Below are 14,255 nucleotides of genomic sequence, written 5' to 3'. Positions count from 1 at the left end.
TTTTACTCTTATCCTTTAAGGAAAAAAATATTTACTGAACTTAAAAACAAATAACTGTAGTAGACTGCTTGTCTCGAATACAGGCAGGGGATGGGAAGGAGGGGGGAATGTTACACTGGTGAAGGGGGGTGTTCTGTTTGTGACTGTAACTCAACTATGATCATGTTACTTAAATAAAAACTATATTTTAAAAAATAAAATGAAGTTAGGGAAAAAAGTTCTGGCTTTGGGGGAGAGAGGGAAGACACATGGGAAAGACAGAGCTCAGCAAGAACGAGACATGATCAATGAACACAGGTGAGGGAGAGCTCAGCAAAGAAAGATGATGGCAAAGAGACTCATGGCAGAGAAAAGCCATGAGAAATAAAGCTAGCTGACTTGAATAGATATATTTTCTGATTGCTGTATATTATTTCTCTGCCATTACCCTGCTTCACCAGACTAAGGGGTTAGAGGCAGTGCCTGGGGAGCCCTTACCCAACATGTGAGCTTTATATTTTTATCCTATAATGGCCTACCTTCAGCATATCCCTTGGACCTTACACACTCCCGATCTCAAAGGTATGACATGCAATCTGACTATCACACACTCAGAGAAGTATGAGCTGGCCCAGCAAGAAAGTTTCAAGGTGAGCAGGTACCTGAAAGAAATAGGCTGTGAAAACTGCTGTAGGAAGATGTTGAATGCCTCACAGGTGCTCAGCATAGGACTCAGCCTTGATGCAAGCTGTTATCCCAGCTCCAAGGGACCCAGAAGTTTCCCTGAAGCAATAGACCCAGGGACAAGTCTTCAGTGTGGACCTTAGGAGCAGGTAAGAAAGGCTCTGGGGTACTGGTCCACCATAGGCAGCAGTTGCTGGTCATTCCTCCTTGCCTGCTTCTTCTGGATGCCACCTGCAGGCTCCAACACATCCCATGCACAGAGGACCAATCAATGGTGCCTGGTTCAGGATAGAATGTGTCTTTTCATCTGGCTGTCCCAGGAAAGCTTGTGACTGCACACTGGGTTACTCGGATGGGCTTTGTGGAAGGCTGCTTCTGTCCATCGGACAGATGTGGAGTAGACAGAGGAGCCCAATTCTGCTCAGATACTCTCTCACATATGCATATCCCGAAGAGCAGGCAGACCTCAAGTTGCCAGAGGGGGTCCAGTGTAGAATAAAAATATAAAATAAAAGACCACGTGTTGGGTGAGTCTGCCCAGGCACCATGTTTCTAACCCCTCAGGCCAACAGGTCTGATAAAGCCAGGTAATGGCGAAGAAAAAATTCACAAGCAAAGTTTCATCAGATTCAGCTTGCTTTTATTCCATGGTCCTGTCTGCCATGAGTCAGTCAGTCTCTGTCTCTGTCTGTCTGTCTCTCTCTCTCTAGTCAGTCTCTGTCTCTCTGTCTGTCTCCTGCTTTTCTGCAGTGCTTTTTTGCTGCCTCTCCTGTGCCTCTTTTTGCTGTTTCTTTTTCTCGCCCCCCGCCAGCCAGACTCTTTTATTCTTTATTTAAAACAGCCTGTCCCCATCCCAGGTGTGGGTGGGTCTGATCATCAAGGTGGGAATAACATCTCAAAAGAAGAGGTTGGGGAAACAGGAAATTGGGGGAAGGGTTACATCACAGCCCAGTTGGTCTCCTATCTGCCTGCACTTGGAAACCTGGTGGGAAGCCAGTAGGGGCAACCAACGACCTGGGGAGATGCCAAGTGCCCACGGAGACCTGCCCCCAGAGTCAGCAGCACATGTGGACTCCGGTTTACAATGAAGCTCCTGCACATGTGTCAAAGTCACCGTATTAAGCATCAGCATAAAATAATATATAGATGCCCGCAAAGTTTTTATGACCTTCTGTGGCCTACCCTGGAATCTGGATCCAGCAGGTGAAATAATACACGTGTCGGCAGCTGTGCAGCCCGAGAGCCTGAGCTGAATTCTCTGCCCCCACCCTCGGGACAGTGTCATGGACTCCGGGGCTTGGGCTCTGCTGCTTGGGCCGGGTTATGAAGAACAGCTGGGGGACACAATTAGACTGGCTCAGTTCTGTTTGCTGGACCCAAAGGGCCCAGTACCTGGTGTGGTCTGTGGTCACTCTTGGGTACAGGGAAGCTGAGAAGCCACCAGGATCTGGTCACAAGGGAGCAGAGTGTCAGCTAGTGACCATCTCAGGGGGACTGTGGAAGGGCAACTATATGTCACCCCTCAGGACTGAGCAGCGGCAAAGGCTGTGACCAGCCCTTGACAGCAGGACATCCCCAGTGGCACCTGGGGGAACCCTGCCGGTGCCCCTTTCTAGGGCACAGGGATGGACCTCCCTTTTTCTCCAACCTCAGCACACAACAGACAGCCCCACAGTTCCAGTGCCCAAATTCTCCCCACCTACAGCAGGTACTGGAGTTCCAGGCAGGGTCCTTGACTCCAGGATCTCTGCTCTCATGAGCCCCAAAAACTACCCACAGAAGGCCCCCTGCAGAGGGAGGTGGCCCCAACACTCATAACGAGGGAGTGCCTGCCACTGGCTCCTGGACAGCCTCGGCTCTGCAGGTATTAGCCAGGAGGCCACGATGCAGCCAAATCCCTGGGCCTCTTTCTCACATTCCATCCTCAGGCCAGATCCGATAGGCAAGATCTTCCGCAGGGCTCATGCAGCTGGCCGCCCCACGCTGGGCCCCTCTGGGAGTCTCGCTGGGCAGAAGTACTGGGCTTCCAGCCCCTGCCTCCATGAGATCCATCAGCAAGCCCAGGGAGAGGACAAAGCCCATTTGTCTGTGGGAAGCCCACAGAGGGCTGGGCAGCCTCAGCTGGCGCCCTCCTCTCCCCACCTGTTCAGGCATTCCTTCACTGAGTGACCACTGCGTCTGTCCCACAGGCTCAGACCTGAGCCATGCCCTGGAGAGAGCCCAGTTGACCAGCAGTGAGCAGGCAGGGACCAACTAGCATGCCAGGATGCAGAGCTAGCACCTGGCCCCGGCATCAACACTGTCAGCTCCGGTCTTCTGCCCAGAAGGCAGCAAGCAACATTTATCCTGGGCATGGCTGCTTTTATCTACGTGTCCATCCCCTCGAACACTGTCTGTTCACTCATCTCATTGCTCTGCCCTGATACTGAGCATCCCCAGGGGACAAGTAGGCAGGAGGCATCTCAGCCTGGAGGGACAACATAGTTCTCTTGAAGCCCAAATAGGGGGTTGGTGTTTTCATGCTAGGCAGGTCTCACTCCCCAGGCACACTGCTATAAGAGAGTCAGGTCATTGCACTGGCCCCACTTCCTATGGTATACTGGAGAAAACTGAGTCAGGCAGGTGGCCTTGGGTGCAATGAGATCTGGGCCTCTTGGAATGAAGTCATAGGACAAGGGCACTTGTCTTAAGTCCCCAGTAACTTATATGGTCCCCGCAGTGACTCCTGAGTGCAGAGGTAGGAGTAGCTCCTGAGCACCGCTGCGTGTGGCCTCCCCCCAGAACCCAAGAGAAGTAAACTGGAAAGGGCAGGCCTTGGGAAGAGGCCTTCAGAACCAATAGGCTCTATGTTCCCTTCTCCAAGTTCCAGCAGTTCCGACCCCTCTCTATAGGCTTATGACCCCTCCTGCCCTGCTGCCCCAAGCCCAGCTGAACAACTCTATACTCACAACCAGGGTTCTACTATTGCCCAGTAAGCAAGCGGGAATGCGGACAGAGGGGGTGGTGTCACTCAGCTCCTCCCAGCACCCCAGCAGGCTAGCTCTGTGGGAGGTTAGGGGACAGGGCTCCTCCCAAACCTTCTCTGGAGCTTCTTTGCTGCTCTCAGACTGCAGCACGGTGTGTGTGTGTGTGTGTGTGTGTGTGTGTGTGTGTGTGTGTGTGTGTGTGTGTGTGTGTGTGTGTGTGTGTGTGTGCCTGATTTGGGAACCCTGTCCCCCAACTGTGTGTGTGTGTGTGTGTGTGTGTACCTGATTTGGGAACCTTGTCCCCCAACTCTCTGGCGCCAGCCCACCTGGGTGTCAGAAAGTCATTTCTTGAGGCCAGAGAGATATCATGGAGGGAGGGCATTTTGCCTTGTATGCAGAAGGACGATGGTTCAAATCTCGGCATCCCATATGGTCCCCTGAACCTGCCAGGAGCGATTTCTGCATGTAGAGTCAGGAGTAACCCCTGAGTGCCGCTGCAGGCCACTGGGTGTAACCCAAAAAACAAAAAACAAAAAAAAAGTCCTTTGTTTTCTATCATGCTGTCTCAGAGAGAAACTTCTTGGGGCCAGAGCAATAATACAGCAGGATGGTATTTGCCATACATACAACCAACCTAAGTTGGCTTGCACACAGCCAACCCAAGTCCCAGCACCCCATATGGCCCCCAGAGCCCACTAGGAGTGATTCCTGAGCACAGAACCAGGAGTAAGCCCTAAGTATGTCTGGGTATGCCCCCCCCAAAAAAAAAAAAAAAAAAAAACAGAACAAAACTTCTCTAAAGCATTCTTTTTTTTGTTTTGTTTTGGGTCACACCCGGCAGTGCTCAGGGGTTACTCCTGGCTCCATGCTCAGAAATTGCTCCTGGCAGGTACGGGGGACCATATGGGACGCCGGGATTCAAACCGATGACCTTCTGCATGAAAGGCAAACACCTTTACCTCCATGCTATCTCTCCGGCCCCTCTAAAGCATTCCTGAGCAAGGGAGATTGCTCAAGGGATAAGCGTGTGCTTTGCATGTGGCATGTGGGAGGTCAGGTGAGGTCTCAGCCTCACATACGCCCTGAGGACCACCACATATGGCCCCCAAGCAGAGACATTGGTAGCCCTTGAGCACCCATGGGAGTGGCCTAAAATAAACAAAAAGTGTATCTTGGAACTTAGTCCTATTCTAACTTCCTCCCTAGCTAGATTTTTTTCTTCTTCCTTTCTCTTCTACTTTCCAATCCACCTATTTCCAGCTCTGAGGTGGCAGGGAGAGAGGGAATCCAGGACCAGAGAGATATGACATTACGTAACTGACACCCATTGGATCCCCAGCATTACATCTGGACCCTTATCCCTGCCAGGAGTGATCCCTAAGCACAGAGCCAGGAGTTAGCCCAACACACACACACACACACAAAGTATAAATCAGTCTTTGGCAGGATAGGCAAACAAGAAGGGCTGCCTGCAGTAAGCAGCACTCTTGTGTGTTGATTGGGATCTAACCAGGCTGGTGAAAAACCCAAGATAGTCCTGGCTGAGCTCAGAGAATTTGAAGGAAAGAATTGCCATACACCAGGGAAGGAAGAGATGCTGCTCAGTGGGGTCCAGTGTATACCCCTGGCTGCACCCAGAATTCTGCATTCAGAGGAAGAAATGGTATCAGCCTTATGGATGAAGATACCAGGGAAATGTAACGAGGAGCATTCATAGGACGAGGTCTGATGGGGGTTGCCTTCCTCGCCAGATGGCTAACTGCTAGGCCAAGACACCCAAGGGCAGCAGAAAGTCAGGCAGGGGGAAGCCCCTGCTTTGCTCCATGCACCCCCTAAGGAGAAGAGCTGCCAATGCCCTACATGGCTAAGGGGGGCTGGGATGAGAAAAAGGGGGTGGTAAGGTACAGGTCGGACACTCAGAGTGTGGGGCCTGGGGGAGCCATTGAAGGAGGTCAGTGCACCCTAGGGTTGGAGCGAGCAAAAGCACATCCAGAGCTGAGAGAATCGAGTCCTGACAGCTGCTAGAAGCCAGGGCCTTACCCTGATCCGCTAGGTCTGGTCTGGAGGACGGGCCCTGCCCTGGGTCTGTCCCCCTGACCCCACCCCACCCTGTCCGGTTGCAAGCCCAGACACCCTGTTGAGCTTTGAGCCTGCTCTCTGCGGCCATGACCCGCCCGGGGTGGCAGCCAGGCGGCTCCCCACCTCGGGGGCCTGGGCAGGGCAGGACTCAGCATGCAGCTGGCCAGCCTGCAGGCCCTGCATTCCCGGGCTCCACTGGAGCGTGTCCCTCCTCTGTTCCAAGCCCAGCTGTTCAAGAACCTTCTGCCTGGAGCTGGGCCCCAGGGCTGCAGGGGGAGTCCTTGCTGGCTGCTGCTCTGGGAGGGCTGTCCAGTGGGCGACCAGCAGGAGAAAGGAGAGGCTGCGGGGTTGTCTCTGCCAGCAGGTGTGCGGTAGGCAGAGCAGATACGACTGTGTGTAGGGCCTCGGATGCAGGAACAGGGAACCCCTGCCCCCCTGAAGGACGCTGGGACCTTCCCAAGTTTGCTTCCCGGGGGCCACCTGTCTCTGAGTACCGGTGTGAGCCGCTCTGCAGGGCTGAGCTCAGCCGCTCCCAGCCCTGTGGGGCTGCAGGAATCCAGCCCAGCCCCCGCATCACCAGGCACATACTTGGCAGAAATTAGAGCCGGAGGCGGCTGGCTGGGGAGGTCTGGAGGAGCCAGCCCCCACCCACCCGCACAGCCCTGCGTTCGCCCAGACGCCTTGTAATAAACCCTTTACAGCCCCGTGTCGTCCTCTGTTTCCTACGTTCGTCATCTGTTTCCCTGGTGAGCTATTTGGCGCGGAAATGTGTCCCCTCCCAACAAGAATGTCACTGACCGAGCGAGGCCCTCCTTGCCAATGAAGATGGTAGGCATCCCTCTCCCCACCTGCTGTGGTCATCTCCCAATGCTCTTGCCCTCTCTGGACACCTCCTGTTGAGGAGTGGCTTCCTTCCACTCACCCCTGGGGTCCTGCCCTCAGACCAGGCAGTGTGTGTGTGTGTTGGGGGCCGGTGTTAGGGGGCAGAGTGGGAGAAGAAGAGAAGAGAGAATGGGAATGGCCAGGGTGACACTCACTCGTGATTGCAGGGCACTGAGACGCTGGGCTGGGCTTGCAGAAGGTCAGACCCGCAGGTCTCTCCTATTAAATGCACACCCTGGAGCAGTGGTCCTCAAACTAAGGCCTGTAGGTCACATATTAAATGTGTTCCCATTTTGTTTCTTCACTTCGAAATAAGATATATACAGTATGCATAGGAATTTGTTCATAGTTTTTGTTTTTACTATAATCCAGCCCTCCAAAGGTCTGAGGGACAGTGAACTGGGCCCCTGTTTAAAAAGCTTGAGAACCACTGCCCTGGAGGTACTCTGCCTCTCCTGTCGGGGTGCAGATGCCCGATCCCCATTAATGTGTCAGGAAGCTCCATGGGATAAAGCTGCTCATTCCCATACATGAACACTCACATATAACACACACTCACACATGTTCATATCACAGTCATACCTCCTTACATCAGCACCGCCTTTCACACGGACCCATGGCCCGTGTGACCTGTGACCCTTCGTCCCCTGCCCACCACCGTGGCCAGGGCCTGCCATGATGCCATCCTGCAGCCAATAACCACTGTGCCCAGCTCTGCCTCTCCCTTCGCACTCCCTCAGCTGGAAGGGGCACTCGTACCCCTGTCCCATCAGATCAACCCTGGCAGGGCTGAACTATGCCAGGGCCTGTGGCGAGAGGAGGTGGGAAGGGACCCAGAACATCACATGAAGTTCAAGGAGAAAGGCGCCGGCCCAACCTCAAAGGAATCACCCCAACCATCCCCATAGGCTTACTCCCACATCCCTTTCCCTGCCTTTCCTGGTTACACCCAGAATCTTCCACTGGACCAGCGCCTTTTCTCCAAAGCAGAGGCCATGCACTGTCTTATTGTCTCCAAGTTCAGGAGGCCAGAACTGCCTCTGAGGAGGGGACCCATCTGGCAGGGAAGAAAGACTCCTGAGTTTCCTCTGCTGGTGCACCCCATCCAATCACACCCTGGAGCTTTTGTTCGGTGGGAAGGCCCCCTACCTGCACCCTCGGTGGCTGCCTCTTACTGACACTCTCCTGGGACTGCGTGCACCCTGGACTACTCTCACACCCAGGCACTGCTCTCCACCTGAGCTTACGCCAAGGATGGGCATTGCTACCTTGTGCCCTCTGTGGGTATTTGTCCTTTTCCTTCGAGGCATGTTGCTGTGCTCAGAGCCAGAAGCATTGCTCCACTGGATCAAGGACCTGGAACCCAAGACTTTCCTTGCTGTTTGTTCCTCCGATGTTTCCATCTTCATAACCCTGGGATAGCTGCTGCACTTCTACTTCATGATCTATTTCCAGGAGGAAAACGGGAGTGTGGTAGACATATGAGCAATGTTTTGGCATAATCTTTTGAAAGGCGAGAGACCCTCTCTATACGAACTGTTCACATCTCATAGGCCAAAACTCTCCAAAGGGGCCAGAGTGATAGCACAGCAGTAGGTCATTTACCTTGCACGTGGCCAACCCAGGACAGACCTCAGTTCAATTCCCGGCATCTCATATGGTCCCCTGAGTCTGCCAGGAGGGATTTCTGAGCATAGTGCCAGAAGTAACCCTTGAGTGCCGCCATCGAGTGTGGCCCAAAACAAACAAACAAACAAACAAAAATCTCTCTGGAGACCAGGATGGCTGGAAGAGATCCAGGAAGAAGTTGATCTGTTTTCTTGGGTTGGTCTGTTTTCTTTGATTTCTTGGGTTCTAGTGCTCAATGTTCTTTCTGGAGGGGGTCACACCTGGTGGTGCTTGGGGGTGTGATGTGTTGCCAGGTATTGAACTTGGGCTCCCTCATGCCAAGCATGTGCTCTAGCTCTCTGAGCATCTCCCAGGCCCCTATCATCCACTCTTTTACTTTTTGCTTATTGCTTCTTTTCTCTGGTTTGCTCTTTTATGAGACATCTTCACAAATCTGTTTGATGATGGCAGTTGATTTAATTGAAATTCTCCATGGGTCAGGGAGTATGCTCATGAGCTGGGTGGAGCCTGTCAGAGGCCTAGGTGTAATGGAAACCCCAATGACAGCGAGGGAGGGTTGAGGAATGTGGGTCTGGAAGCAAGCACATGCAGAGAATTATCCTGAATAAAATAAGAACCAACACTCAGAGGCACCAGAGGACCCCAGAGCGCTGCTGGGTTCTAGTCCCAGTGGCCCCCAAATGAATTAAATATAACTCTCATTCACACCCTGAATTCTCTCTCTGTCTTCCAGAAAGCTTTTTTCAGATCTATAGCTTTTCTGGATAACTCCTTCAAGTAGTAAATTATTCTGTCAGGGCCCGGAGAGATAGCACAGCGGCGTTTGCCTTGCAAGCAGCCGATCCAGGACCTAAGGTGGTTGGTTCGAATCCCGGTGTCCCATATGGTCCCCTGTGCCTGCCAGGAGCTATTTCTGAGCAGACAGCCAGGAGTAACCCCTGAGCACCGCCGGGTGTGGCCCAAAAACAAAACAAAACAAAAAAATTATTCTGTCAGTATCTTCACTTACGTCTAGAACCTGTGAAACCCAGTGGTGACAACAGGATTGTGAAAAGGTCCTGGCTGCCAGCCCTAGGGCAAAGGGAGGGAAACATGTAAAGAATGATGAGAACACAGAGTAGTCTCTGGAGAAGAGGAAAAAGCTGGACACAGCTCACATATGCTCACATGCATTTGCATGCATGCAACATTCATGTCTCACCAAGAGACGTCACAGACAAGCAAACAGCCTCTGTGTATCCATGACTGAAAATTTTTTTCTTTCTAGACTAGAGGTATGCCCGTACCTGGAAGGAAAGCTTGGTGCACACATCAGATGCAAGCCCCAAGGGGACAGGAGCGAGGCCCACCCAGCCCAGTGAGATCAGGTTCCCCACAGCACAGGTAGGTGGCGGTAACAGGTCCATACACTGCCACCCTCCGTAGTATTAAGACACCCTGGAGATCAGCTGCTGGGGGTGAAAGGATGCAGAAGTGTTCAGCAGTCATGCTGGTGGGAGACAAGAGCATAGGAGCTGCTCACAGCTGGAGTCACAGGCACTTATGCACCCCAGGTACAAAGCCCATGCAGGATGCAAGGACCTAGGCACTCAACTCCTCATCAGGGACTGTGCTGCTCTCTGGGTCATGGGCCTGTCTGGCCCCACTGGAATTCACCCCCCCCCCAGCCTGCCCAGCTTTGCCCATACTCTTCCAGGTGTTGCCCTCCACCCTGACCCCTTCTCCGCAGGGTCCTTCCATGTGTGCCGAGGCCCCTCCATCCCCTTCCATCTCTCTCTCTCTCTCCTCTCTTTCCCTGCTCTGGGCGGTGGGCCTCTGCCTGCCCCACTAATAATCACAGCAGGAACCTCTGCTCTGTGCAACCCCCAGTCGTTTCCATGGACATAGGCCCAACACAAACACGGGGTGCTGACGCTCCCCCTGCCAGCTCAGGACCCCCCACAGCACAGGGTTGGTGGGCAGATGAGGTCATTGCCACAGGGCCTACAGGCCTGTTGAGGGGGACTATTTGTTTGGTCTCGTGTCCATGGCAGCTTGCTCAACCCTCCTCCCTGCATCCACAGGGGCTTCAGCAGGGGAAGGAGCCTCCCCTCCAGGCCTGGCCCCACCCAGGGTCCTGGGCTGTGAGGCAGGACCCTCTGCCCTGCCCACGACATATGCAGGGGAGACAAGGTCCAGGGCCCGGTGCAAGATCGAGGAACTATCCCTCCTCCAGGGATAGCAAAGGCCCTTTGCCCAGGCAGAACTTCTGGGCGGACAGCATGAAGTGGAGGGGGCTGGGTCCTGCCCTGCCCTGTCCTGCCTATGTGCTGGATGGTAGGAGAAAGGCCAAAGACAGTGAGGAGGAGGAGCTGCCTTCCCAAGAAGTAGTGAGCAAGGGCTGGCCAGGGGAATTCCACCTTCCAGATGGGCGAAGATGAGGCAGCCATGGGGAGAAGATCAGGAGAGGTTAGCATGGGTACCCAAGGCCACACATGCTAGGCTCACCACCCCAGGCCCTCACCACAGCCCACACGGATGAAATGACTCAGGAGGGTGAGGAGCCCCAGTCACGGGCCAAAGGGGCTTCACTGCCCACTGCCCTCCATCAGGCCTGGCCCTTTGGAAGCCCTCCTCTGTTCCTCAAGAATGCTCTGAGTACCTGTACGAAGCACAGTCGGGAACTTCCCAGGGTATGAGCAGCCCCCTCTGTCCCTATGACCTCAAGCAAGAGGACATGGCCTGCACGGGCCCATCCAAACGATCCAGGGCCTTCCTCTCTCCTCTTCCCTCTCCCCTCCTTTCTCTCTCTCTCCACCTTCAGCCTCGGTCTCTGAAGTCAGCCCAGCAGGCAGGCAGGCGGGAAGCAGGCCAGTCTGAGACATTACCTAACTGTGCCTCCTTACCTAATCCCCCAGCCATCTCCTGTCCCCCATAGCACCCCTGCCCCATCAGGCCAGAATGGGCTCCCCTGGACTTCTCCTGGGCCACCTGTGCAGGCTGGCCACCTCCCCACCTGTACATGGCACCTGAGGCTGATCCACAGGGAAGCACTCCAAGCAGCCTCCCTGCCGAGCTCTGAGCTCAGGGTCCTCTCCACCCACCCAGGTGGCGCCCATGGGGGGCTCAGTAGCCTCTGAGAACTTCCTGAGCCTCTTGTCTAACTCAGCCATGCTCACAGATACACACATGCACACAGATCCAGCCCGTTACACACACACACACAAATCCAGTCACGCTCATACATGTGTGTCCCCAGCCTATGCTCACAGACATTATCGACATGTGCACACAGATCCAACCCACACGCACCCACAAGCGGTCATGTATGCATACCTACATGGACCTACATGCTCACAGATAAGCTCCAACAGCCTACACATATACACACAGAGATCCAAACCACAGTCACAGAAATACACATGCCTAGTCCATGCTCACACAGGCAGAGGCATGTCTACAGTCATGTTTATGCAGGTCCAGAACCCGACATGCTTACACACTTTAAAGCACACGGTTGACTGGATGCACAGAATTATAGAATTAAATATGGATTGGCATCCCATATGATCCCTTGAGCCTGCCAGGAGGGATTTCTGAGCACAGAGCCAGGAGTCACCCCTGAGCGCTGCCTGGTGTGACCCAAAAACAATATATATACTTATATATGTTATATATATTATCATATATATGACATTAAGTGTCTACGTGTTCATCCACTACATATGGGACCTGAATCCAGGGAGACACACAGATGCCTGGACGGGATTCTGGCAGGGGGCCATCAGCCTGGTGGGAGAACACATATTCTCCCCAACCTCAACCTTCTCCCCTCAACAGTCCAGTCCCTAACTGCCCACACCCCACTGCAGGTTAGTTTCAGCTACAATTTCAGCCATTGTCGCCACTAAAGAATGGTTCTGTCCAGAGTACCAGCTCCCATCCAGGAAGTTCCAAGTTCCCACCTGTCTATGCACAGCCTGAAAAGGGAGACTTGGACCCCACAATGTGCAATGAAGTTCCCAGGTTCCCAGAAGAGCATAGAGCCTCCACCTCTGACCCCATGAGGCTCAGGGTTTGAGGTGATGGGGAAGAACTGCCCGAAAAGAACAGGAGGCAAGCTGTCCTACCCCACTTCCCACCTATCCTGGTGGGCAGCAGCACTCCTGGCCAATCCAGCCATCACCCCAGGTCTCAGGAACAAGTCGAGGACTGTGGCACCAAAAATCACTTGCCCTGAAGCTTGGGGAGTAACCTTCTTTGGAAACAGGGTCTTTGCAGATATACCTCATTAGCAAGATGCAAGAATCCTGGACTGTCCAGGGGCCTATGTCCACAATAGCAGGTGTCCTCCTAAGGCACAGGAGGGATGAGGAAGAGGACATGGCCTGTGAAGAGGAAGGCAGAGTGGTTATAAGCCAAGGAAGCTCAGAAGGTCCAGCACACCTTAGAGATGGGAGAGAAACTTTGGCTGGCAAGGTGGCAATGCCAAGCACTCTGGAGAGCCAGCTGGTTTCCAGAGCCCTGGGCTGAGATGCAATGCACTGTCTGGAGGAATGGGCACAGGAGTCCAATCTAGGCAGGGAAGGCCTAGGCCTCTCCGATGGAGACAGGGGGCCAGCTCCTACCTTTAATGAGGATACCGTTCCTTCCCCCACCACAGCGTAGGCCCTTACCTTGGAGTCTTCTCTACCTTCATCGTTCCTTCCTTAGACATTCCAACCTGGCCCTCCTCCCTCCGACATTCCACTCTGACCCTCCTCTCTCAGACTGTCCAGCCTAGCCCTCATCCCTCAGACCATCCACTCTTGTTCTTTGTTTTGTGTTTATTTGGTTTGGGGCCACACCTGGTGCTGCCTCAGGGGTTACTTCTTGCTCTGCACTCAGAAATCACTCCTGGCAGGCTTGCGGGTGGGGTGGGGACCATATGAGGTGCTGGGGATCAAACCATGTGCAAGGCAAACGCCCTACCCACTATGCTATCGCTCCAGCCCCGACCACCCACTCGGACCCTCTTCCCTCAGACCGTCCAATCTGACCCTCCTCTCTCGAACCTTCCTCCTGGCCTTCTTCCCTCCCTTCCTACTTACCAGGGCCCATCAAGGCAACAGACTAAAGCGGACTATAATTTAAAATACATTTATTCTGTGTTTCCATTTGCTTCTGGTTCTGTTACACAAAGCCATTAAATAAATACATTCTCCAAGTCACTTGAGTTACCTACTCACTGTACAGATGAGGTAGAGAAACCAACAGGTTTGCAGGGATCGATCTGGACACAGGTTGAGTCTTGGGTGATCACCCTCCCCTCCCGCCCAGCCCGGCCCAGTCACATCAGCACCATGTCTGCACGCCTGGCATGGAGCAGGTGTCCAGCCTTGCCTGACTCCCAGTGTGGCCCACTGTGGCCCACACCAACAGGAAAACTGGGGCTCTGAGCCCACAGAAGCCTTTTCTGAGATCCTTGGCCCCAGGCAGGGGGTGGGGGCACAGAAGGGGCCTTGCTTTCCCAGACTTCCCTGTGTAACCAGACATTCTGACATAGATTTCTACGAGGACAGACCTACCGGCAGACATGTGCAGTCTGCCTTGTTTTTAAAAAACAAATACATTTGTGAATATTCACGACATCGAGCTTAATGTGATTTTACAAATAGCCTTTCTGCCCCGCCACCGTCTTCAGGCCCAAGAGTGACCGAATGACGGTCTTGTCAGGGAAACAGCCCCAGTAGGGGGGGTGCCTGGGGGAGGGAGGTGGCCTGCCCCAGTCTACCCCACCTCTCTAGCAGGCCGGCAGGAGACCACGGCACAGCCACGTCACCCGGCCCGGGCAGGGACCGTGCTGTGAGCCACAGGAGAATAGACTTTACTATTTACAGGCAGAACTGCACCAAGCCACCACCCCACATAAACAGGGGCTCTTCTGGAAGCACAGTCCTGGGGCTCCGGGAGCCCCCAGTGCCCAATGAACCCCCGCTCAGTAGTTCCCGCATCATGCTACAGCCCAGCTGTGGGGTTCGGGTGAGGTCACCCCAGCTGACCACTGACCACACACTG

This window comes from Suncus etruscus, chromosome 8, assembly GCF_024139225.1.
Source record: "Suncus etruscus isolate mSunEtr1 chromosome 8, mSunEtr1.pri.cur, whole genome shotgun sequence".
In the NCBI taxonomy this organism is placed as follows: Eukaryota; Metazoa; Chordata; class Mammalia; order Eulipotyphla; family Soricidae; genus Suncus; species Suncus etruscus.
Note: the sequence above shows the minus strand (reverse complement) of the source record.